The sequence below is a fragment of the Pleurodeles waltl genome, chromosome 1_1 (genome assembly GCF_031143425.1).
Source record: "Pleurodeles waltl isolate 20211129_DDA chromosome 1_1, aPleWal1.hap1.20221129, whole genome shotgun sequence".
Taxonomy (NCBI): Eukaryota; Metazoa; Chordata; class Amphibia; order Caudata; family Salamandridae; genus Pleurodeles; species Pleurodeles waltl.
This window is the reverse complement of record NC_090436.1, coordinates 367,448,496-367,476,244: the sequence shown is the minus strand read 5'-3', so window position 1 is coordinate 367,476,244 and position 27,749 is coordinate 367,448,496.

Below are 27,749 nucleotides of genomic sequence, written 5' to 3'. Positions count from 1 at the left end.
AAGGAAAGATGACTTCTGAAACAATGTGTCTTCAGCTCATGCCAGCAACTGCAACTGTTTCCAGATCATGCATCCTCCGAGGACTGCCTGTCTTCAGCCTGCACCAGAAGAACAAAGGAATCTCCCTTGGAGGGAAGGAGCCTATCCCCTGCTTCAGCAGTCACCCCTCTGCAGCAATGACCAGTGACATGGGTCCCCTCACCTGATGAAGTGCCTGGATCCAGCATCACGGGTGGTAGACTGAAGTGGTCCTGATACTGTCCAACTTTGGTGGAGGTAAGAGCATGCCTCCCACGCAAGACAGTACCCCGTGCACTGCATGTTTTGCAGTTACAAAGGCTTGTTGGCATTCTTCCATGAAGTTCTTTATGCACCCTGCAGCTCCGGCTCCCAAAACTCCTTCCTGCAATGCACAGCTTCCTGAGTGGTTCTCCAGCGGCGTGGGATCCCTTTTGCACCTTCTTTGTCCCCGTGCTGTGGGACTCCTGTGTGCGCTGCCTGATCTTCTTGGAGCTCTCTGAGTTGCTGAGAGCCCCCTCTGATTCCCCCTCCTGGGTAAAATCCACCAGGTCCCTCCTGGTCTTGGGCATGCCATTTTCCACTAATCGCGAGATTTGCGTGTGCCAAGGCTTGTTGGTGGAATCCAGCGGTTGATCCTGGCCCTCTGAGTTTAGTTGTGATAACACTGCCCCAACCCCTACCTCAGAAGCATCTGTCTGGACAATAAACTTCTTAGAATAGTTTGGGCTTTTCAGGATAGGTGCAGTGCAAATAGCCTGTTTAAGCTCCTCAAAAGCTTTTTGACAGCTGGCTGTCCATAACACCTTCTTGGGCACTTTCTTGGAAGTGAAGTCATTAAGAGGGGCAACAATGGAGCCATAATTCTTAATGACCTCCTTTATACCAAGTGAGACCAAGAAAGGCTCTGATCTGGGTCTGAGTAGTAGGGGGAGACCAGTCTAAAATATTCTGAATCTTCCCCTGCATTGGTACAATCTGTTCCCCACCAACTAGGTGTCTCATATAAATCCCCTGCTCTATCTGGCACTCTGAAGCCTTGATAGTGAGGCCTGCCTTCTGCAGTGCCTCCAAAACTTTCCACAGGTAGGCCAGGTGGTCATCCGAGGTGGAGCTAAATACAGCAATATCATCTAGATATGATGCACCCAAAGCTTCCAGACCTTAGATAGACTGTAATCACCAGCGTTTGGAAAGTGTCAGGTGCATTCTTCAAAACAAAGGGCATGACTGTAAATTGGTAATGCTCTCCTATGGTAGAGAATGCAGTTTTAGGTTTTGTATCTTTTGATAGTTTGATCTGCCAATACCCTACAGTGATGTCAAAAGTGCTCAGATACTTGACAGATGCCAGTGTATCTATCAGCTCATCTGCCCCGGGCATAGAGTGAGCCAGTCTTGGTGACTGTATTGAGCCCTCCATAATCAACACAAACCCTCATCTCCCTTGGTACTAGCACCACTGGGCTGGCCCAGGGGCCATCTGAGTGCTCAATCACTCCTAAGTCCAACATCTTCTGAACCTCAGATTTAATGCAGGCCCTGACACGGTCAGGCTGTCTATAAATCTTACTTTTGACAGGAAAACTGTTTCCAGTATCTATGGTGTGTTCACACCAAGTGGTCTGATCAGGTGTCAAAGAAAATAGCTCAGAAAATTGACCTAGGACGTTCCTGATGTCCTCCCTGTGCTCTACTGTAAGGCTGTCTGCTAGGACAACTCCTTCCACTGAGCCATCAGCTGCAGTGTTGGAGAAGAGGTCAGGGAGAGGGTCTCTCTCTTCATCCTGCCCCTAATCAGTGGCCATGAGTAGGGTCAAATCTGCCCTATCATAGTAGGGATTCAGGCGGTTCACATTAAGTACTCTTAGAGGACTTCTAAATAAGTGACCTCATCCTTCTTTTCCACTACAAGATGTGGACCACTCCATTTGTCTTGGAGTGCTCTTGGTGCCACAGGCTACAATACCCACACCTTCTGTCCTTGGTGGTATTCAGTCAGGACAGCCTTCTGGCCATGCCATTGTTTCTGTACCTCTTGGCTTGCCTGAAGGTTTTTAGTGGCTTTTTTCATGTACTCAGCCATTCTTGATCTTAGGCCAAGCACATAATCCACAATGTCTTGTTTGGGGGACTTCAAGAGTTGCTCCCACCCCTCATTCGCAAGTGCAAGTGGACCCATAACAGGGTGACCAAAAATGAGTTCAAATGGGTTGTAGCCCACTCCCTTCTGGGGTACCTCCCTGTAGGCAAAAAGGAGGCATGGCAGCAGGGCATCTCCTTCTGAGTTTTTCAGGAAGTCCCATGATCATACCTTTGAGAGTTTTATTAAACCTCTCAACCAATCCATTTGTCTGTGGATGGTAAGGTGTGGTGAATTTGTATGTTACACCACATTCCTTCTATAGTGCCTTCAAGTATGCAAACATGAAGTTGCTACCCTGTCTGATACAACCTCTTTAGGGAAGTCCACCCTGGCAAATATCCCCAGGAGGGCGTTTGCCACTGCAGGAGCTGTAGTTGTCCTCAGAGGGATGGCTTCTGGATATCTACTGGCATGGTCCACTACCACTAAGATGAATCTATTGCCAGAAGCAGTAGGAAGGTCAAGGGGGCCAACAATGTCAACCCAAACCCTCTCAAAGGGCACCCCAACCACAGGCAGTAGGATCAAGGGGGCATTTGGAGTGCTACCAGTCTTGCCACTGGCAAGTGACACAAGGGACACAAGAGTGTCAAAACTCTTTTGTGTCCTCTGACATTAGAGGCCAGTGAAAGTGAGGGACCAGTCTCTCCCAAGTCTTGCTTTGCCCCAAATGTCCAGCAAGGGGAATGTCATGTGCCAGTGTTAGGAGGAATCTCCTATACTGCAAGGGAATGACTAGTCTCCTGGTAGCACCAGGTTTGGGGTCCCTTGTCTCTGTATAAAGGAGATTGTTATCCCAGTAAACCCTGTGAGAGTCACTGACATCCCCTTCTTCTTGTTTGACAGCTTGCTGTCTCAAATCCTCTAATGTGGGACAGGTCTGCTGTGCCACACTCAATTCCTCCCTGGCATGCCCCCCTGCACCCAAAAGCTCAGCTGTGTCAGCCTTGAGCTCCTCTGGTGTAGGTTCTGCACAGGGAGTAGATTCCTCCTCATCAAAGGGGAAATATTCAGGAGAGTGAGGGTTTGCCCTTTTTGGGAGCACTTGGTCCATTGTTCCAGGATCCAAGTTTCCCTGTTCTCCTTGCTTTTTGCCCTGAGCCCTGGTAAGAGCAAAGATGTGCCCTGGAATGGCCAGCATTTCTGCATGAGCCTCCAATTCCACTTCAGCCCAAGCTGAAGTATCCAAACCATTGCTCAGTAGACATTCTATAGGTAGATCACTGGATACAACTTTCTTTGGACCAGTAACCCCCCCCCAGTTGAGATTCACAAAGCCAAGGGGTGGCTAACAGTGTTAGTCTGGGTGTCAGTCACTTGGTACTGATGACCAAGTAGGTGTTTCTCAGGGGGCACCAGTTTCTCCGTCACCATAGTGACACTGCCACCTGTATCCCTGTAGGCCTAAGGGGATGTAGGAAAATGCCAATGTTGACATGGTCACCCCCCACTTTTGCCTAAGTGTTGATGCCAGTTTTGATTGGAAGTGTACTGGGACCCTGCTAACCAGGCCCCAGCACCAGTGTTCTTTCCCTAAAACTGTACCTTTGTTTCCACAATTGGCACAACCCTGGCACACAATTAAGTCCCTTGTAAAAGGTGCCCATGGTACCAAGGGCCCTGCGGCCAGGGAAGGTCCCTAAGGTCTGTAGCATGTATTATGCCACCCTCAGGGACCCCTCACTCAGTGCATGCACACTGCTTTACAGCTTGTGTGTGCTGGTGGGGAGAAAAGACAAAGTCGACATGGCACTCCCCTAAGAGTGCCATGCCCACAAACCACTGCCTGTGGCATAGGTAAGTCACTCCTCTAGCAGGCCTTACAGCCCTAAGGCAGGGTGCACTATGCCACAGGTGAGGCCTACAGTGTTTAAGACAATCCTTAGACATTGTAAGTACAGGGTAGCCATACTGAGTATATGGTCTGGGAGTTTGTCATTATGAACTCCACAGCACCATAATAGCTACACTGAATACGGGGAAGTTTGGTATCAAACTTCTCAGCACAATAAACCCACACTGATGCCAGTGTGGAATTTATTGCAAAATGCACACAGAGGGCATCTTAGAGATGCCCCTGTATGTTAGCCCAACTGCTAGTGAAAGGCTGACCGGTTTGACCGGTTACAATGCCCCACGGCACTCCAGCTAGTGGAGATGCCCGCCCCCTGGACGGGCCCTCACTTTTGCCGGCAAGTTCAAAGGGATAATGAGAACGACAAGGAGGAGTCATCCCCTCAGCCAGGTCCACCCCTAAGGTGACCAGAGCTGAAGTGACCCCCCTCGTTGAGAAATCGTCCATCTTGCTTTAGCGGATTATGACCAGTAGGGATAGGGATGTGCTCCCTTCTCGAGAGGGAGTGGGCACAAGGATGGAGTAGCCACCCTCAGGGAGAGTACCCATTGGCAACTTCCCTCTAACCCTAACACTTTTAGAATTTAGGGGTGACCCTGAACCCAACTCTTCAGATTCCCGACGACCTCACAAGAAGAAGAAGGACTGCTGAGCTGAAAACACCACAGAGAAGAGAAGGAGACGGCCACTGACTTGGCCCCAGCCGTACAAGCCTGTCTTCTGCTTCAATGACCCTGAAACCAAAAAGCGACGCGTTCTACAGGACTAGTGACCCCTGAAAAGCCTGCAGGGGACTGCCGGCACCAACGAGGACCAAGAACTCCCGTGATCAATCTTTAAAGGGACTCCCACTTCACTCAAGAAGCGTGAGTCCCCACTACACTGCACCCGACGCCCCCAGCCCGACTCCAGAGGAACCAACTATCCAGAGGGGACACCCAGGCGACTCTGACGATGTATCCACCCTGGGCTGACCTCTCTGCACCTCCACGACGATGCCTACAGAGGGAATCCAGAGGACTCCCCTGACCACGACTGCCCGGGACGAAGATGTCCAACGCTTAGAGAAACACTGCACCCGCAGCCCCCAGGCCTGTGACAAACTGACCACCGGTGCAGCAACAACCAGCAGGCGGCCCTCCGACTTGTCCGAGAGGCCCCCTTGTGCCCTACCTTCCTGCGCCTAAGTGACTCCCGGGTCCCTCCACAGAGTTCTATTGATTACCCAACATCCTGTTTGCACACTGCACTCGGCCGCCCCCGTGCCGCTGAGGGTCTGGTGCTTGTGCCTACTAGGGGCCCCTCCAGTACTCCTCCAAACCCCCCCTGGTCTGCCCTCCGACAACGCAGTTACTTACCTGCAAGAAGACTGGAACCAGAGTACTCCCTGTCTCCTTGGGAGCCCACTGTATTTTGGCTCATGTTTGACCTCTGCACCTGACCGGCCCTGTGTTGCTGGATGTTTGGAGTTGCCTTGAATCCCCAATGGTGGACTACCTATGCCCTGGAGATTGAACCCGTAAGCGTGGTAGTTACCTCTGAAACAGTACTGTACTTACCTCCCCCAGAAACTGTTGAAAATTGCAGTGTACACTTTTAAAATAGCTTTATGCCGTTTTAATGAAAACTGTGTACATTATTGAATCTATTTAAAGTCTCAACTATTACTATGCAAAGTACCTTTCGTTTAATGTACTTACCTGGTAAATTAATCTTGTGGTTCTAAAAATAAATGACCAAAAGAATATTTTTCTATGTAAAAACCTATTGGCCTGGAGTTAAGTCATTGAGTGTGTGTTTTCACTTATTGCTTGTGTGTGTACAACAAATGCTTAACACTACCCTCTGATAAGCCTAACTGCTTCACCACACTACCACAAACAGAGCATTAGTAGCATCTATTATTGCCTCTCTTAAGCCTCTTGGGGAACCCCTGGACATTGCGCACACAATATCTCATTTTTATGTAGTATATGCAGAGATAGCTTCCTACATTGGTAGATCAGCGGTGGGATCTAAGACTTTGCATTTGCTGGACTACTCAGCCAGTACCTGATCACACGACTAAATTCCAAAATTGTCATTAGAAAATAGATTTTTGAAATTTGACTATTTTTTCCAAATTTTTACAAGTCCTGCTAGGGCCTTGTGTAAGTTCCTGTTAGCATCTCTTTTTTAAGTTTAAAAGTTTTGTAAAAGTTGCAATTTAAGTACTAGAAGTAGTTTTTAGTTTTTAAAAAAGTAATCCCAACTTTTAGAGACATAGGCCCTCATTATGACATTGGCGGTAAATCCCACTTACCGCCATGCCGACTGCCGCCAACATAACGCCGCCGCGGCGGATAACCGGCAACCATATCATGACACATGCATACCAATCCGTCACAATACAGTCACACACACAAGACTGCCACCCAAAGGTCAGTGATAAACTGGCGGTAGCAAAACCTACACCGTTATGCCAACAGAACTACGCCCATCACAATATGACCCACGAATCACTGTGGCAGACATTCAATGGCGGTAAACCTTTGGCGGAACATACAACCGCACTCAAAATACACAAACACATACAAACTACACCACATTGGACAATTCAAACTACACACACCTGACACACATACACATACCACACCCACACCACTATAAAATACACACCCACAATACCCACATCCCTTTACGACTAGAAATATTTGCTACTGGAGAAAGATACAGCAAGAGCACCCAAACAACCAGAGCAACATAACATCATCACCTATACACCATCCACGCACCTTACATCACACACCCCAAGACATCAACCCACACACCCTCACCCACACCACTCATTCTACACCCATGGCACTACAATGACACCCCAGGTTCTCAGAGGAGGAGCTAAAGGTCATGGTGGAGGAAGAATCATGGACAGGGTCAACGCCGTGTGACAGCACCCCAGAACAAGGGATGACATAAGGAAGAGGTGGAACAACCTACCGGGAAGGTGCGTTCAGTGGCAGCAAGACACCAACTAGCTGTACAGAGGACTGGCGGTGGACCCCTACCTCCTCCCCCACAACTAACAACATGGGAGGAGCAAGTCCTGGCAATCCTGCATCCTGAGGACTGGACTCTGGTAAGTCAAATCTCTATTACTATCACCCCCCTATCTGCATGCCATCACAAACCCCCACCCTTACTCTCACTCCCATCACTTCACCACCTCCCACATGCCCCACCATCACAACCCACTCATCCCAATACCAAGCCCTGCATGCAACACCAATGCATGGACACCCCTCACAGACCTGCAGGGACACCTATCACCACTGCATGCACACGGGAGAGAATCACCTAGCCCAATAAATAGCAACCTACGCAAAGGCAAATCTGCCAGGCAACAACAACCATAGAGAGCAATACACCCATGCACAATATGTCACACGCAGAAACAATAACACTGCAATTACATCCCAAAGGTATCCCAGCCAATGTGTCAGGGAGACCAGATCTTCGGGGTCTGCGCACGTTCCCAACATGTCCACCACAAGACAGCTCCAAAACTCTGATAGAAATATCACAGAGCCTAAGAGAGTCCAAGTGGGGAAAAGGGGATTAGGTAGGGAATAGCTGGGAAGGAGACCTGTAGGAAGCAAAAGGTTAAACAACACAATAACAGAATATAAACACATTGGCTTTCACTAGACTATGGTTCTAAGCATTTTCTTACTGTAACCATGGGTAAACTAAGAAGTGACTTTAACTAGATCTCAAGAACTATGGGTACCTGGAACAAATCAAGAATGGTTAATGCAATGTTTCATATGAGCTTTTTATAAAATGTCACATAATGTCTAGAAATACAAAAACCTTCTAGAATACTGTTTCAGAACAAACACTGCCTTTTTAACATGAGGACAAGACAATCTGAAACATTCCCAGGAAAAACAATTGAAATAGTACTAGGGACTTAATATGCACAAAGAATGTCACATTTTGAATGTATGATCCTCACAGTAAATCCATAGGCTCAGGATAAATGTGTGCACTTCAACAAACATTACACATCAAAGTTTTTTAATTGCCATTAAATGATCGCGCACACTGTTGCCGACCTGAACACCAAGTTTTACATGCGGGAAATGAATCGCGCACACTGCCGATTCTAACCAGAATATGTAAATGCCATGAAATGATCGCGCAAGCCTTTACCGATCTGAACACCAAGATTTACATGCGGGAAATGAATCACGCACACTGTCAATTCTAACAAGAATATGTAAATGCCATGAAGTGAACGCGCAAGCCTTTGCCGATCTGAACACCAAGTTTTATATGAGGGAAATGAATCGCGCACACTGCAGATTCTAACAAGAATATGTAAATTCCATGAAACGATGGTGCAAGCCTTTGCCCATCAGAACACCAAGATTTACATGCAGTAAATGAATCGCGCACACTGCCGATCCTAACAGGAATATGTAAATGCCATGAAATGATCGCGCAAGCTGTTGCCGATCTGAACACCAAGATTTACATCAGAGCAATGATTTGCGTACTCTGAAAGTTTCACGAGTAGGCCCAAAACTCAAGAGTCTTTTAGAACAGGGTTGGGGGCCCAGCCCGACCTCCGTCTAACCACCCTGCTCAAGGATCACCAAGATAATGCGGGGCAGGCCTGGAACATCAAGGTAGGCCTCCAGAACAGGAGCTCAGGAAATTGCTGCTGCTCTGCACCGGGACCTCTGAATAGTGAGCACGTGGAGCTGGGCTGGCTCCCTTATATAGAGTCTGGCCCAGCCCACAAACCACACCCAGTCATGCTGCAGAGAAAGCTTCTAGAAGGTCCTAGAAAGGGACCACACCCTAACACACTCAGTCAGTCTGCAGCAATACCTTACAAATGAACAGTTATTGCTAACATCATTAATAATGTTTTTCAAGGTTAAAGTCAGCAATGCAAAATGTTAACATACTGCATATAAACACAATGTATGATTATGCTCTTGCATAAAGGCTAGGTTTTTGCATTTTTGTCACCCGTAGAGCGCGCTCTGTCCTGATGTTGACAGTACTCCTCTCTCCCAAACGCGCTCTAGGGCCTGGTTTGCCTGGGTTAAGACGATGAAAGCGTCTCACTAGTTGTGGAACATGGACATCAGATGCGGAGACCCATGAGTTACTTTCAGGACCGTAACCTTTCCAAGAAATCAGATTCCATAGGTGACGACCTCTGAGTTTGGAATCCAACACCTGTTTAAGTTCATATTCCACTTCCCCCTGTACTAGAACTGGAGCTGGTTGGGTGCGTACCTTGTGGACTGATTTTTTCAGGAGGGAAGTGTGGAACACCGGATGAATATGCAGTGACCGGGGCAACTGCAGTTTATAGGTCACTGGATTAATTTGCTGGAGAACAGTGTAAGGACCTATGAATTTGGGATTAAACATGTGCTTTTTCTTGAAGTCTATGGTGGTCATTACAACCCTGGCAGTCGGTGTTAAAGCGGCGGTAAGAACGCCAAGAGGCCAGCGGAAAAAAAAAATGGAATCACGACCGCGGCAGAAACCGCCAACAAAGACAGCCACGACGGTACAAACAAACAGCGCGGCGGTCACCGCCAACAGACAGGCGGGAGACAATGTACCACCCACAGTATCACAATCTACCAATCCGTCACCTTTTCCAGGGCGGATTCACCGTGAACAAAAACACGGCGGAAACAGGACTTCGAAGGGAAAGCACTCACCTCTACACACCCCACGAGGAACCAGGACGCCATGGAACCGGAGCTTCACATTTTCCCATCCCTTATCTTCTAGCTCCTCTACCTTAGCACGAACGCCAGAGGCGAAGACCACGGTGAGTACTGCACCTACGACACATGGGAGGGGGGAGGGAAAAAACAGTGACACACACGCAACACCCCCACCCTCACCCATGACAACACACACACTAATACAGCATGATATATTACAGTTACACCCCAAAATCCCCCGGAAGAATGCAAAGACAAAGGCAAATGAGTGTAACCAATGTAGTCTATTAAAATCCAGTACACAAAAATATATATATACACTATAAACAAATATATATACACCAAGAATAGTAGTCCAGCTATTGCTCCATTGAAGTCTGTGGAACACTGGGCCCACACTGCATGGGCGAGGCTCACACTTAATACCCGAACATGACGGAGAGAACACTGCAGGGACATCAGATAGAAATAAAACAGGCACCTCAGGGGGAAGGGGAAGGGGTGAGCACCTCAGCCGGTTGAGTGCACAATGCCAAATCCACGAGGGGGCTCCATGCCCACTGTGCAATCCTGGGGAGTGCAAAGCCACAGTCTCTCAAGTCTCTACAGTGGGTGGTTTGCCCACTGTTCAATCCTGGGGAGTGCAAAGCCACAGTCTCTCAAGTCTCTACAGTGGGTGGTTTTCCCACTGTTCAATCCTGGGGAGTGCAAAGACACAGTCTCTCAAGTGGATAACAGTCTCCACTGGTTCTGGAGGGGGCTTTGTGCCCAGAGTGCTTCATCCTGCCAAGGACTGAGGTAGTGGATGTAAATCTCCACTGATTCTGGACGGGGCTTTGTGCCCAGTGCTTCATCCTGCCAAGGACAGAGGTAGTGAATGTAAATCTCCACTGGTTCTGGAGGGGGCTTTGTGCCCAGAGTGCTTCATCCTGCCAAGGGCAGAGGTAGTGGATGTAAATCTCCCCTGAATTCTGGAGGGGGCTTTGTGCCCAGAGTGCTTCATCCTGCCAAGGACAGAGGTAGTGGATGTAAATCTCCACTGGTTCTGGAAGGGACTTTGTGCCCAGAGTGCTTCATCCAGCTCGTGGAGGACTCAATAGCGTCAGTGCCCTTGGCGCTCATGGGCCAGCGGCGCTTGTGGCGGCGGTGTCCTGTTCAGCGGTGCTTGTGGCGGAGGTGTCCTGTTCAGCGGTGCTTGTGGCGGTGGTGTCCTGTTCAGCTGTGCTTGTTGCGGCGGGGTCCTTGGCAGAGACTCACCTGCTGGCGGTCCTTTATGGCCCAGCGGGGCTGGTGCTGGTGGTCCTTTCTGGCCCAGCGGGGCTGGTGCTGGCGGTCCTGTCTGGCCCAGTGGGGCTGGTGCTGGTGGTCAATTATGGCCCAGCGGGGCTGGTGCTGGCGGTCCTGTCTGGCCCAGCAGGGCTGATGGCGGTGGCCTCCTGGGCAGCGGGGCTGATGGCGGTGGCCTCCTGGGCAGTGGGGCTGATGGCGGTGGCCTCCTGGGCAGCGGGGCTGATGGCGGTGGCCTCCTGGGCAGCGGGGATGATGGCGGTGGCCTCCTGGGCAGCGGGGATGATAGCGGTGGCCTCCTGGGCAGCGGGGATGATAGCGGTGGCCTCCTGGGCAGCGGGGATGATAGCGGTGGCATCCTGGGCAGCGGGGATGATGGCGGTTGCCTCCTGGGCAGCGGGGCTGATGGCGGTCTTCTCCGCGTGCTGCTCTTCCCAGACTTGCTGAGTTTCTTGTGCCCCTTCCCCTCCTTGGAAGGTGTCGCAGCTGACTCCACACTCCCAACTGTACCCCTGGGAGTGGCTTTGGTGGCTGGAATCTTCCCCCTCTCCCGCGGGGAACTGGCCAACTTTTGATGCTTGACAGGTGGGGGACTGTCTGTGCTGTGGCTCCTTGCCACACTGGCTGCCCTGCTGCCTGGTGCACTCCAGAATCCGGTGACTACTGGCACCACTGGTCCCGGAGATGTTTTGGCTGAGGTGCTAGGTTGGGACCTGGAGAGTCGGGCCCTAGGAGACTGACGGGGTGGGGGAGGTGAGGGAAAGAGGTCAAGGGTGGACAGGAAAAGTTTCTTGGGAACACTGGGACAGGTAGCTGGATGGGGTTTGAGAGTGGAGGAAGAGGTTGTGGTTGTAGGAGGTGTACGTTTGGTGACTTTGGGTGAAGGTGCATGCGCTGGAGGCTGTCGTGAGGTGGATGGCTGTTGGGTGGGTGTGTGCCTGCGTTTGTGTATCTTGGGAGGTGGCGTCACCGACACACTGGGAGAGGACACAGGGGACGTGTGAATGGTGGTGGGGGTGGTGACTGCACGTGAGCGGGGTGTGGTGATGTGTGTGCTGGTGATGGAAGTAGTGGCTGTAGATGTAGTGCATGCAGGTGTGAGTGGAGATGAGACAGGGAGGGAGGATGGGGACACAGTGGAGGCAGTGGATGTTGGTGTGTCTGCATGTGTGTGATGCTTGCGTGAGTGCCTGTGGGATGTGTGGTGCTTATGTTTGCCAGAGCTTCCCTTGTATGTTGACGTGTGTGCATGCTGGTCTGATGTTGTGCTTGGGGTAGGCTGAGGTACAGGGGTGTGGGTCTGGGTGGAGGAAATTGGAGGGGGGAGGCTAGAGACAGGGACAATAGCTGCCATCAGTGCTGAGGCCAGAGTCTGAAAAGCTCGCTGAAGGGCTGCCTGACCAGAATGAATGCCCTCCAGGAATGCATTGGTTTGTTGCAACTGCCTCTCTACACCCTGGATGGCATTCAAAATGGTAGACTGCCCAACAGTGAGGGACCTGAGGAGGTCAATGGCCTCCTCACTGAGGGCTGCAGGGGTGACTGGGGCTGGGGCTGGGGCTGAGGTGCCTGGGGTGAAGGTAATGTCCACCCTCCTCGGTGAGTGGGCACGGGGCAAAGGCTGAGGGGCTGCTGGGAGGGCGGTGCTGGTAGGTGGGGTGGCTGCTGTACCTGTAGATGCAGGGGACACAGATGTGGCCGCAACCACAAGGGAGCTCCCATCAGAGCACGAGTCCGTATCACTGGTGTCAGCTCCTGTTCCCGCCGTGGAGCTCCCCTCGCCCTCCGTCCCACTGGTGAATTCCGAGTCCGTAGTCTCGCCTTCCAGGGCCATGTGGGATGCAGCTCCCTCCTGCTCCGGTGCCACTGCTCCTCCACCTGATGATGCTAATGCACACAAGAACAGGGAGACCACAAAAAGGGAGGGACGACAGAAGAAAGACATGTTGAGTGCATGCATTACCGCTACCATTGGCAGACACAACAGACACAGAAGCCCCCTGCACTACACCGCGCACTTGGGGTCCACTGTTCAATCCCTGGGACATGGTCTACAAGGCTGTGGCCGACATCTGCACCCATGGATGTCACAGGAGCCTGACTAGGTGTAGTTGGCACTGTACACAGGTGGGGTGGGGTGGGGTGCCACAGGGTCTGCCAGAAGAAGGGGACCTAACTAGCACACTCGCCCTGACCTTGGGAAACCACAGCCCATCTCCCCCACCCAGACACCTCCACTGTGCGCTGAATCAGCAGAATGAGAGTGTACTCACCCCCTTGTGGCTGCTGTGATGCCCAAGCGCCCATCCAACTCCGGGTACGCCACCGCCAGGATCCTGAACATCAGGGGGGTCATAGTGCAACGGGCACCCCTCCCACGTTGGGAGGCCATCCCCAGCTGGACCTCCGCCGTCTTCTTGCTCCAGCGGCAAATGTCCTCCCATCTGTTATGGGAGAGGGTGCTCCGTCTGAGATAGACCCACAGGGTCCAGACGTCCGTGGCGATGGCACGCCAGATGTCCTTCTGGTGGGCGCTTGTAGGAGGCTGGCCTGGCTTGTAGTGGGTACCAGAGGTACTTACACCTTGTGCCAGGTCCAGTTATCCCTTATTAGTGCAGAAGAGGTGTTTCTAGCAGCTTAGGCTGATAGAAGGTAGCTATGGCAAGGCAGCTTAGGCTGAACTGGGAGAAATGAAAAGCTCCTACTATACCACTGGTGTCATATGCACAATATCATAAGAAAACACAATACACAGAGTGACAAAAAATAAAGGTACTTTATTTTTATGACAATATGCCAAAAGTATCTCGGTGAGTGCCCTCAGTATGAGGATAAGATATATACACAAGATATATGTACACAAACCAAAATTAGGCAAGCAATAGCAAGAAAAGTAATGCAAACAGTGTAGAATTACAATAGATTGCAATAGGAGCACATAGATATAGGGGCAACACAAACCATATACTCCAAAAGTGGAATCCAAACCACGAATGGACCCCAAACCTATGTGAGCTTGTAGAGGGTCGCTGGGACTGTAAGAAAACAGTGAGGGTTAGAAAAATAACCCACCACAAGACCCTGAAAAGTAGGTGTAAAGTGCACCTACTTCCCACAGAGAGCACAGAAGTCGTGATAGGGGGATTCTGCAGGAAGAACAAACACCAGCAATGCAACAGTGGATTTCCAGACCTGAGTAGCTGTAAGACAAGGGGACCAAGTCCAATAGTCGCGACAGTGTCGAGAGTGGGCAGGAGCCCAGGAAATGCCAGGAAATGCCAGCTGAGGGTGCAAGGATGCTGCCACCGGTTGGAAGAAGCTTGGAGTTCTGTAAGAAAGAAGAGGACTAGGAACTTCTCCTTTGGAGGATGGATGTCCCACGTCGCGATGAAGCTTGCAGAGGTATTGCCACACAGAAAGACTGCAAACAAGCCTTGCTAGCTGCAAGGGTTGCAATAGAGGTTTTTGGGTGCTGCTGTGGCCCAGGAGGAACCAGGATGTCGCCACTTGGATGAGGAGACAGAGGGGGCACCCAGCAACTCAGGGAGCCCTCACAAAAACAGACAGCACCCGCAGAAGTACCTGAACAGGTACTTGGAAGGAAAGTGAACTGGAGTCCATGCAAAGTCACATAAGGGAGTCCCACGATGCCAGAGGACAACTCAGAAGGTTGTGCACTGCAGGAAGGAGAGCCATGGACCCAGGCTTGGCTGTGCACGAAGGATATCCTGGAAGAGTGCACAGGAGCCGGAGCAGCTGCAAATCACGCGGTACCCATCAATGCAGTCTAGCGTGGGGAGGCAAGGACTTACCTCCACCAAACTTGGACTGAAGAGTCACTGGACTGTGAGAGTCACTTGGACAGAGTTGCGGAGTTCCAGGGACCACGCTCGTCAGGATGAGAGGGGACCCAGTGGACCAATGATGCAGTCTTTTGGTGCCTGCGTTAGCAGGGGGAAGATTCCGTTGACCCACGGGAGATTTCTTCAGAGCTTCTGGTGCAGGGTGAAGGCAGGTTACCCCCAGAGCATGCACCACCTGGAAACAGTCGAGAAAGCCAGCAGGATGAGGCGCTACAATGTTGCTAGTAGTTGTCTTGCTACTTTGTTGCGGTTTTGCCATGACCCTGAGCTCCTCCTCAGAGAACCTGGGGTGTCTTTGCCGTGCCATGGGGTGGTGTGGATGATGTGTGGGGTGGTGTGTGTAGTGATAAGTGGGGTGAGATTTAGTGGTGTGTTGTGTGAGGTGTGTGGAAGTTAGTTATGTGGGTGATGATATTGTGTGCCTGTGGATGCTTGGTAGTAGTTTGTAGTGTCTCTCTCTGGCCTTCTTTCGGTATTTTGGTTGTTAGGGTTTGTGGGTGATGTGGGTGTGTGTTTTATATTGTATTGGGTTTGTGGGAGTGGTGTGTGTATGTGTATCAGGTGTGTGTATTTTGATTTGTCCAATGTGGCTGTGTTTTGTAAGAGTGTGTGTATTTTGAGCGCAGCGGTGTGTACCACCAATGGAATACCGCGGTTGAAAGACCGCTGTGTGGATTCGTGGGTCGTGATAGTGTGGGCGTATTTCTGTTGGCGTGACGGTGGAGGTTTTGTTTTTGCCAGTTTATCACTGACCTTTGAAGTGGTGGACTTGTGTGGGTGTCTTAATTTTGGTGGATTCCAAGCAGTGGGTCATAATGACCGTGGCAGAATTCAGCTGCCGCGGCGTTGTGTTGGCGGTCTTCTGCACAGCGGTAAGCGGCTTTTGCCGCTGTAGCCGGGAGTTGGAATTCCCAGCTACATCGCGGGTTAAATCGGGAACGGAGTCCCGGTTTTCTGACCCGTACAATAATGACAATAAAGACATCGGGAATCCGGGTGGGCGGATTCCCGATTCCTTACCGGAGCGCCATGGTGACGAGAACGCGATCTCCATAACTGGAAACCCGGATATCCGGGTTCCCAAGGTGATGAGAAGAGACAACGGACTAAGCGCGCAGGGCGCGTTATGACCAGAGGACGCCGAAAAAGACGGTGCCGCGGAGAGAGGACGGAAACCGGACCGAGCAAGACGACCACCGGAGGAGGAACCAAAGAACTCCAGTGTCGAGGACACCGCACCGAGAAAAGAAGATCCAGAAGAGCGCGAACTCCGCCACGTCCCAGGAGGGACGTGGCTCAACCAGGTACGGTCCTATATTAAGGACAGTCTCTGATTGAAGCGGGGAAGGGAGGGGTTGCGGGAGGAGAGAGCAGGGGAGGGAAGGGAGTAGGAAAGAAGAGGGGAGGGGGATAAGAAGGGAGGAGGGAGGGGGTTTGAGAAGGGCACCGGAGGAACCACCAAGAGCACAATAACAAACGAAGTCTAGTAATTATAAGGATCACTCACAGATCCTCACTCACTTCCCTTGATTTCTGACCGGTGTCACCGGGAACCCTGAGGAAGAAGAGGACAACGTAGAATCAATAACCAACAGGCCGCAAACATTGGACATTGTCACAGTTAAACTAGATATAATAAAACCACGTTTACGCACCCTCTCGATTGAGTATCATAGTCCTTATTATAGCCACGCCCACTGCCACAGTGGTGTCAGAAGTGGGATTTGACAGTGTGCGATAGAGGACAGATCCAAAAGTGAAAATGGGGGAAAAACCCACCTTGGAAGATATGATCCAGCAGCTAGCAGAAGGGCAACGCCATCTCCAACTAGTATGGGAGGCTCAACAGAGAGAACCTAAAGAAGATTGAAAGGCCCTACAGAGTGCGTTAAAGAGCCAGGCCACCATCATGGCAAATAATCAGTTAGTACATGAAACGGCCCTCCAAAAGCTCACAGACACTATTGCAGCTACCAAGGTCCATCCTAATGTGCCTAGCTCGGTCCTCCAAAAGTATCAGGATGGGGAGGACCCCGACGCCTTCTTTACCAACTTTGAAAGAGTAGCCTCCTCCGCCCAATGGCCTGAAGAACGCTGGGGTCAATATGTAGCCCTGTTATTAACCGGTATTCTTCAAACTGCCTATTAAGCTGCAAATCCAGATGGTACCACACCGTATAAAGACATCAAAAAGAGCATCTTGGAGAGAGTAGGCCACGACGCAGAGTACTACCGTCTACGGTTTTGGAAAATTAAATGGGGTCCTACTGAAGATCCCCGAACATTATATTATAAAGTAAAGGATCTGGGACTTAAGTGGCTGGGCCCTCTAGGAACAGAGAGAGAAGACGTTATAAAAGCGGTGATTTTGGAACAATATTTAGAATCCCTCCCTCCACACACCCGGAGTTGGATACGTCAACACCCCAATGTCGATACGTCTATGGCTGTAGATTTAGCCTGTGCCTACCATCGATCGACGGAATTTAAAAGTGGGATTCCTAAGGCAACAACCAGATTATCACCCGTACCTACGCAAACTCTTCCCCGGAAAACCTCAGAGGACGTGGGCCTTTCCAAAGTAGGGGAAAACCCACCAATGCAACAACCACAATGTTACAGTTGTGGCGAGTGGGGACATATAACACGGGTATGCCCTCGCGACAAACCAGAGCCTATGGAGATCGGAATTACGAGGGGAAGAGTCCTATGCACAGGAGGGAGGGGACTCAAGGTACAGACAGGAAATAAAAGTAAATAGAAAACCTCTCGTAGCCCTGATCGATTCAGGATGTAGCCAATCCATCATAAGAGCCAAAGTGGTAAACCTATCAGGACAACAGACACACCAATGGGTCTCTATATGCTGCATACACGGGGACAAAAGAAACTACCCCCTGTCCACCATACAGATAGAATGGAAAGGGCAGCAAGACCTGGTACATGTGGGTGTCATGGACCGTTTGGTTGAGGAATGTATATTAGGAACTGATTATATACGCTTCCCAGAATTGTTAAGGAGGGTGAGATCTCGAATCTCATCAGACTCCTGGTGGGCTGCGGCCCCTTTTTCCGACAGCCACATAGAGAGTAAACCCTACCGACATAAGCCCACCAGACGGGAGAAAAGACAAGTAAAGCAACTCTATCGGACAACCGAGAAAGGAAAGAACATCGAGAAGGTCGTGGCCACTGTTCCACCTCCCTCTCCTTCCTTCCGGGTCAGTCAACGGGAGGACCCATCTCTCCGTAACGCTTGGAAAACATATAAGACAGAAAGTACCAACGAGGTGGGTCCGTATTTCCTTATACCAAAAAATCTCCTTTACCGAGTCATCAAACGAGGCGAAGGGAAGGAACGACAATTAGCAGTACCAGAACACTACCATCCCCAGGTACTCTTTCTGGCCCACAATCAACCCGGGAGGAGGGCATTATGGAAGGGAAAAGACTGAAGAATATTTATTACGAAGATTTTATTGGCCAGGGGTATATGCGCACTTACGGAGGTATTGTGCCAGTGTCCCAGATGTTAGCTCATAAACCCAGGACCCCAAAGGAAAGCACCACTACAACCCTTACCTATAATTGATGTCCCTTTTTCTAGAATCGGAATGGACTTAGTAGGCCCCCTTCTCCCATCCACCAAAGGACACACTTATATTCTAGTTCTCGTTGACTATGCCACCAGGTATCCTGAGGCTATACCTCTTACTAGCATGACAACTAGAAATGTAGCCCAAGCCATGATCACCTTCTTTGCCAGGGTAGGGTTTCCCGATGAAATCCTAACAGATCAAGGGGCTCCTTTCATGTCTTCTTTAATGGCCAATATTTGTAAGACTTTAGGAGTCAAACAAATTAAGACCTCGGTATATCATCCCCAAACGGACGGTTTGGTTGAAAGATATAACCGTACCATAAAAACACTATTAAAGAAAACTGTCTCAGAGTCCGGGCGAGACTGGGGCCGAAAACTTCCCTTGGTCCTTTACGCTATAAGATCGCATGAACAGGCTTCTACTGGACATAGTCCCTTTGAACTCGTCTTTGAACGACAACCCCGTAGCCTATTAGATATGGCAGCTGAGATATGGGAGGAAGAAGGAGAAAGTGAGACACCCCTATTAGACTATGTCCACGAGCTTAAATACCACCTACAGACAGTATGGGAGGACGTACGCAGTCATAGTGAGAAAGCACAAAATACCCAAAAAAGATATTATGACTGAGGTACAAAAACACAATACCTACAACCCAATGATAAAGTTCCTATATTAAGGCCCTGTTCAGACAATAAACTGCTGGCCAAGTGGCAGGGCCCGTATGCAATATTAAAAGCAGTCTCCCCTGTTACTTACCTTGTGGAATTATCCAGGAACCCAAAAAGAGCGCAAATGTACCACATCAACCTATTAAAAAAAATGGGAAGAACCCACTATCATCCCAAATCATTCGGCTACAGGATTTCTGATAACACCTAAGAAACCCTTAGACATTGAACTGTGTCCCACCAGTACCGATATAAACGCAGAGACACCCCACATTAACCCAGACATCACAAGAGAACAGCTAAAACAATTAGAGAACCTTTTGAAACTACATAACAATTTTTTCTCAGGTAAACCCGGTAAAACACATTTGATCCAACATCACATAAGAACTCCTGAGAGGCAAGTGGTACAACTGCACCCTTATCGTATTCCAGAGGCCCGCAGACATCTAATTGAGCAAGAGGTACAGTCTATGTTACAAATGAAAGTAATAGAAGCATCTACTAGTCCTTGGTGTTCCCCCGTCGTACTAGTCCCAAAACCAGATGGTTCTATAAGATTCTGTATTGATTCTCGCAGTTTAAATGACATTTCCCGATTTGATACATATCCTATTCCCAGAGTGGACGACCTACTTGAGCGATTAGGCAAAGCCCAGTACATGTCAACACTTGACTTAACAAAAGTATACTGGCAAATACCTCTAGCACCCGCCGATCGGGAAAAAAACGCCTTCTCCACACACTCGGGACTCTACCATTTTACGGTACTCCCGTTTGGCCTCCACGGGGCTCCGGCTACTTTTCAAAGATTGATGGACCATCTCTTACGACCTTTCCAAAAGTATGCCGCCGCCTATCTAGACGATATTGTGGTCTTCAGCGAAACATGGGAAGACCATCTTGACCATCTCAATACTATTTTCCATACGTTACAAACAGCCGGTCTCACGGCTAATCCAAAAAAATGCCATCTGGCATATGATCACATCGCATATCTTCGGTACTTTATAGGGAGGGGACAGCTTCGACCCCAGAAAAATAAAATAGAGGCTATCCAACAAGTTCCTATTCCCACAACAAAAAAAGAACTTTGATCCTTTTTGGGATTGCTAGGTTATTACTGATGATTTATGCCCAGATATTCCACTTTAGACGCCCCCCTCACAAACCTCCTTAAAAAAACCCTGCCATCCAAAATATCTACCCTGACAGCAGCCCAACAAGCCAGCTTTCAACACTTAAAGTCCTGCCTCACTACGGAACCTGTCCTACGGTGTCCTGATTTTGCTAAGGTCTTTCATCTTCAAACTGATGCCTCTGACGTGGGGTTAGGGGCGGTGCTGTCCCAACCTGACGACGATGGCCATGACCACCCCATTGTGTTCATTAGTAGGAAACTGTTGCCTAGGGAACGTCACTATCCGATTATCGAGCGTGAATGTCTCGCTATCAAATTGGCTATTGAGAACCTGCGATACTATCTCTTGGGGCATCCTTTAGTTTTATACACTGACCATGCTCCCCTAACTTGCTTGGCCTCCAATAAGAACACCAACTCCCGCATCCTCAGGTGGTTTATGGAACTCCAGGCCTTCTCTTTTCAGGTTTGTCACATTCCAGGCGCTCTTCAGGGTCCTGCGGACTATTTGTCTAGATTCCCTGAACCTTCGGAACGATATCAGTCCCGATCTTGGGATAGGGTGTGTAGCCGGGAGTTGGAATTCCCGGCTACATCGCGGGTTAAATCGGGAACAGAGTCCCGGTTTTTTGACCCGTATGATAATGACCATAAAGACATCGGGAATCCGGGTGGGCGGATTCCCGATTCCTTAACGGAGCGCCATGGTGACGAGGACGCGATCTCCATAATTGGGAACCCGGATATCCGGGTTCCCAAGGTGATGAGAAGAGACAACGGACTATGCGCGCGGGGCGCGTTACGACCAGAGGACGCCGAAAAAGACAGAGCCGCGGAGAGAGGACGGAAACCAGACCCAGCAAGACGACCACCGGAGGAGGAACCAAAGAATTCCAGTGTCGAGGACACTGCACCGAGAAAAGAAGATCCAGAAGAGCGCCAACTCCACCACGTCCCCGGAGGGACGTGGCTCAACCAGGTACGGTCCTATAGAAAGGACAGTCTCCGATTGAAGCGGGGAAGGGAGGGGTTGCAGGAGGAGAGAGTGCAGGGGAGGGAAGGGAGTAGAAAAGAAGAGGGGAGGGGGACAAGAAGGGAGGAGGGAGGGGGTTTGAGAAGGGCACCGGAGGAACCACCAAGAGCACAATAACAAACGAAGTCTAGTAATTATAAGGATCACTCACAGAGGTGACTTCCCTTGATTTCTGACCGGTAGGTCACCACGATCGTCTGGGGAGCGGTATATATATATATATATATATATATATATATATATATATATATACATATACATATACATATATATCTCTTCTCCCTTGTCTGCACAACCTTGCACAACAATATAAAACCCCAGACTCACCGGTATTTACGTTCCTCTTATTTTTCTGGTCCACCTGGGAACCCCCGCAGAGCCTACCATCGCCTGTCACCGGGAACCCTGAAGAAGAAGAGGACAACATAGAATCAATAACCAACAGGCCGCAAACATTGGACATTGTCACAGTTAAACTAGATATAATAAAACCACGTTTACGCACCCTCTCGATTGAGTATCATAGTCCTTATTATCGCCACGCCCACTGCCACAGCCGCCAATGTTGTAATGAGGGCCTATATGTCTTGTAGAAAGCCATACTTTATCACCTGATTGATACTGAGGTCCTTCACAATGTTCCTTGTCGTAGTGCTTTTTGTATTTTTGTTCAGCTTTTTCTAAATGCTGTTGAATCAGTTTCTGGGTTTGGTGGAGGCGTTGAATCGTTTCTGACACAGCTGGTGTAAGAGAACTTTCTTGAGGAATCATGATGGGCAAAGTGTCAGGATGATAGCAAAACAAACCAAAAAAGGTGTGACACCAGTGGAGGTGTGAAACGAGTTATTGTAGGCTAGCTCAGCTAACCAGAGCATTGATGTCCAGGAATGAAGTGCTTTCTCAGCGTAAGCATGCAGATATTGCTTCAATGTCTGATTCAGTCTCTCAGTTTGACCATCTGTTTGAGGATGATGGCTAGTAGATAGTGTGGATGTAACTTGAAGCGTTTTGCACCACGTTTTCCAGAAGTTGGAGGCAAATTGCGATCCTCGATCGGAGAGAATCATTTTCAGCAGCCTGTGGTAACAGACCTCTCTATTCAGTAAGATGGTTGCCAGTTCACTGGAGGTGGGAAATTTCTTACAGGCAATGAAATGTCCGAATTTCGTGAGACTATCTACCACCACAAGGATTACTGAGTGTTGTTGAACCACTGGTAGTCCTGTAATGAAGTCTAAAGAGATATGTTCCCAAGGTCGACGTGGAGTTGAGAGCAGATGCAACAAACCTTTCGGTTTTGAATGACTTGTCTTGATGTGAGCACAGACTTTGCAGTTATTTACCATTGTTTTGACGTCTTTTGTCAGAGTAGGCCACCAAAAGTAGCGTTGGATTAATTCAAGAGTTTTAGGAGTACCTGGGTGACCTGCCGTAGGTATAACATGCAACCAATTAAATACTAACTTGAGAAACTTGGAAGTGTTCACAAACAAACTAGCGTCGTGGAAAGGTAGTCCTTGCTTGATTGATCTTTTGGGATCTGCTCGAGCCCATGCCTGGCATTTCTCAATGGTGAAGGAATTACGGATGTCTTCAAAGAAGTCTTCAGTTTTTATGATGCATAGGACTTTGTCTGGAGCAATGATAGCTCTGGAAGGTTGGAGTGTAGGCAACGTGGTAGACTCTCGGCAGGACAAGGCGTCTGCTTTGCGATTGTCTTCACCAGGATGAAAAGTTACCACAAAATCGAATTAGGCAAAAAACAGCATCCAGCGTAATTGTAGAGGAGTCAAAAGTCTAGCTGAACTCATGAACTGGAGATTGCGATGATCAGTACATACTGTGATAGTGTACTTGGCACCCAACAAATTATGTTTCCACTCTTTAAAGGCGTCACGGATCCCAAGAAGCTCTTTTTCAGCAATGACATCGTTCTGTTCGGCTTCGTTCAGATTTCGAGACATGTAGGCTACAGGATGAAGTTGGCCAGTGTCTTTACTTCGTTGTGACAAGACTGCACGAATTGCCACATCTGAGGAATCAGCTTCAACTATGAATGGACGATCCACATCAGGGTGAGTAAAGACTGGGGCAGTGGAAAAAGCTTCTTTCAAAGTTGAAAAGGCTTGGTCAGCTTCTGGAGACCATACACATTTTTCTTTCTTTCTCAATAACTTGGTGATTGGCACCACTGTTGGAGAGAAATGATTTATGAACCTCCAGTAAAAATTTGCAAACCCCAGGAAACATTGTACATCTCGAACAGTTTTTGGAGTGGGCCAATCAGATACAGCTTGTACTTTCTTTTCTGCCATGACCATACCTAGAGGGGTAAGGATAACCCCTTAAAACTCAACTGTGGTAACATGAAACTCACACTTGGTTAATTTGCAATATAAATGATGCTTTCGGAGAGCTGTGAGAATTTTCTTGACATTTTGTACATGTTCAGTTTCATTGTCAGAGTAGATCAAAATGTCATTGATATAGACTATTGCAAATATTTTGAGATACTCTCTAAGAACGTCATTCAGGAAAAATTGAAATGCTGCTGGAGCATTGCACAGGCCAAAAGGCATGACGGTGTATTTAAAGAGACCATATCTTGTCTTGAACGGAGTTTTCTATTCGTCGCCTTCTCTCATTCTGACTAAATGGTAAGCACCTCGTAGAGCAAGCTTAGTATAGATGTTTGCTTTTTTCACTTGATCCAACAAGACAGGAATCAGGGGCAAGGGGTATTTGTTTTTGATTGTGACCTTGTTCAAACCCCTATAGTCAATACAAGTTTGAAGGTCCCCATTCGCCTTAGAGACAAAAAACAAAGGAGAGGCTGCAGGAGACTTGGAAGGGCGGATGAAACCTTTCTCTAAGAATTGATCTAGGTACTTTCATAAGTGTTGATTTTCATGTTCTGACAACAGCTAGGGAGTATCGCACCTGGAGTTAGATCAATTTGGCAGTCATAAGGTCTATGAGGAGGCAAGGTTTCTGCTTCTTTTTCATTGAATACATCTTCATAGGACGAATACTGCCTGGGCAACTTTACTTCTTTCTCCGCTGCAGTGGCTATGTAAGAGTTGCGATTTTGGCGACTTGAGACATCTGGAGGCATTTTTTATTACATAGGGCGGAAGAGAACCCGACTTTCCGTTCTGCCCAGTTAATCTCAGGCTTGTGATGAGTTAACCATGGTAAGCCAAGGATAATTCCATACTGAGGAGCATGGATCACGTCAAAGATGAGTTTCTCTTCATGTTTGGTTCTTTGATTTCCCCCATCACAGATCACCAACAAGGGGACAGTCTGAAAAGTTACTGGGCCTCCAGTCAAGAGTTTTCCATCTACTGCTTGTATTATTTCTGGAGTCTTCTTCTCTGTGCATGGGATCCCCCACGCGCAAACCAATTGGGCATCAACAAAGTTCCCGGTAGCCCCAGAATCTACGAGGGCCTTCTTGAAATAGTTATTTTTCTTTACTTGAACTTTTATGCCCAGCTTGAGACGTCTAGACTGTGAAGGGTCCACGGTGACACCCAAGAGCAAACCTTCTTTACATCTTGGGTGATTTCGTTTTCCGGCTCGACTTGTGCATTGGCTGCAAGTTTCTGGACAGGACCTCGTTTGCTCTTTGGTTTGATTGGACAATCTTTGGCAAAATGACCCTTGCGCCTGCAATAAAGACATTGTCCATTCTTTCTACATAGGTCCTTTTCGTCTTTGGTCAAAGGTCTCCTGATTGTTCCGATTTCCATAGGTTCTGGAGTTCTCTCTTTCTGGGTTCTTGATTCTCTATGATCGTGAACACGCCAGGAATATTTCTCAGTCTTTTTGCGTGTTACCCTTCGTTCTGCTAGACAATGATCCAGCCTCAAAACAAGGTTTATTTGATCTCGACAATCTGTAGGCTGCAGGTCTATCTGAGCAAGAATGTCCTTTAACTCGTCCTTGAGTCCTTTGTAAAACAAGGCTGCTTGCTTTTCTTCAAGCCAGGATGTCTCGGCTACCAGCCGATTAAAGTTAGCTAAGTAAGACACTAGATCCTGGTTACCTTGTTGCAAGTCTAATAGTTCACGATCTGCCGACAATGTCACAGTTCTTCGATCAAACACTTGTTCAAACTTACAAACAAACTTTCTCCAGTTGTAAACCCAGGGGACTGTCTTTACGCACAAGAGGGATTGCCCAGGTGGTTGTGTCCCCAGTCAGGTATGATAACAAGGCCACCCTGAATTGGGCATCAGGGAAAGTGTTTGGTCGGCAGGTAAAATGTAATTCCACTTGAACCAGGAAAGATTGCGCTTTCAGGGGATCACCTGAAAAACGTTCTGGAGGAGCTCAGGGAATGGCATAAGGAACGGTGAGGGAAATGTTCGTAGGAGGATTACCTCCAGAAGCTCGAGAAGAACCAGGCCAAGACACACCCAAAGGACTTTGTTCCTTCTTTTCTACCCTTTCCTGCAACTGACTCACTCTCTCAGCTAAGCTGGCTGCTATATCCTTGTGAATACACTACCTCTGCTTGGAGCTGCGTGATAACATTGACTAGCTCGTCCAATGTGGCCATGCTGAGAACACACGCAAACCAGGAGGATAATTAATTTGTGGGCTCACTATTCTGTCAGGGAGACCAGATCCTCGGGTCTGCGCACGTTCCCAACATGTCCACCACAAGACAGCTCCAAATCTCTGATGGAAATATCACAGAGCCTAAGAGAGTCCAAGTGGGGAAAAGGGGATTAGGTAGGGAACAGCTGGGAAGGAGACCTGTAGGAAGCAAAAGGTTAAACAACACAATAACAGAATATTATCACATTGGCTTTCACTAGGCTATGGTTCTAAGCACTGTCTTATTGTAACCATGGGTAATCTAAGAAGTGACTTTATCTAGACCTCAAGAACTCAGGATACCTGGAACAAATCAAGAATGATTAATGCAATGTTTCATATGAGCTTTTCATAAAATGTCACATATTGTCTAGAAATACAAGAACCTTCTAGAATACTGTTTCAGAACAAACACTGCCTTTTTAACATGAGGACAAGACAATCTGAAACATTTCCTGGAAAAACAATTGGAATAGTACTAGGGACTTAATATGCACAAAGAACGTCACATTTTGAATTTATCATCTTCACAGTAAATCCATAGGCTCAGGATAAATGTGTGCACTTCAACAAACATTACAGATCAAAGTTTTTTAATTGCCATGAAATGATCGCGCACACTGTTGCCGATCTGAGCACCTAGTTTTACATGTGGGAAATGAATCGTGCACACTGACGATTCTGACCAGAATATGTAAATGCCATGAAATGATCGCGTAAGCCTTTGCCGATCTGAACACCAAGTTTTACGTACGGGAAATGAATCGCGCACACTGCTGATTCTAACAAGAATATGTAAATGCCATGAAATGATCGTGCAAGCTTTTGCCGATCTGAACACCAAGTTTTACATGCGGGAAATGAATCACGCACACTGCCGATTCTCACAAGAATACTTAAATGCCATGAAATGATCACGCAAGCCTTTGCCGATCAGAACACCAAGTTTTACCTATGGTAAATGAATCGCGCACTCTGCTGATTCTAACAAAAATATGTAAATGCCATGAAATGATCGTGCAAGCTTTTGCCGATCTGAACACCAAGTTTTACATGCGGGAAATGAATCACGCACACTGCCGATTCTCACAAGAATACGTAAATGCCATGAAATGATCACGCAAGCCTTTGCCGATCAGAACACCAAGTTTTACCTATGGTAAATGAATCGCGCACTCTGCTGATTCTAACAAAAATATGTAAATGCCATGAAATGATCACGTAAGCTGTTGCCGATCTGAACACCAAGATTTACATCAGAGCAATGATTTGCGTACTCTGAAAGTTTCACGAGTAGGCCCAAATCTCAAGAGTCTTTTAGAACGGGGTCGGGGGCTCAGCCTGACTTCCGTCTTACCACCCTGCTGAAGGATCACCAAGATAATGCGGGGCAGGCCTGGAAAGTCAAGGTAGATCTCCAGAACAGGAGCTCAGGAAATTGCTGCTACTCTGCACCGGGACCTCTGAATAGTGAGCACGTGGAGCTGGGCTGGCTCCCTTATATAGAGTCTGGCCCAGCCCACAAACTACACCCAGTCATGCTACAGAGAAAGCTTCTAGAAGGTCCTAGAAAGGGACCACACCCTAACGCACTCAGTCAGTCTGCAGCAATACCTTACAAATGAACAGTTATTGCAAACATCATTAATAGTGTTTTTCAAGGTTAAGGTCAGCAATGCAAAAGGTTAACATACTGCAGCTAAACACAATGCATGAATTATGCTCTTGCATAAAGGCTGGGTGTCTGCTTTTTTGTCGCCTGTAGAGCGCGCACTGTCCTGATGTTG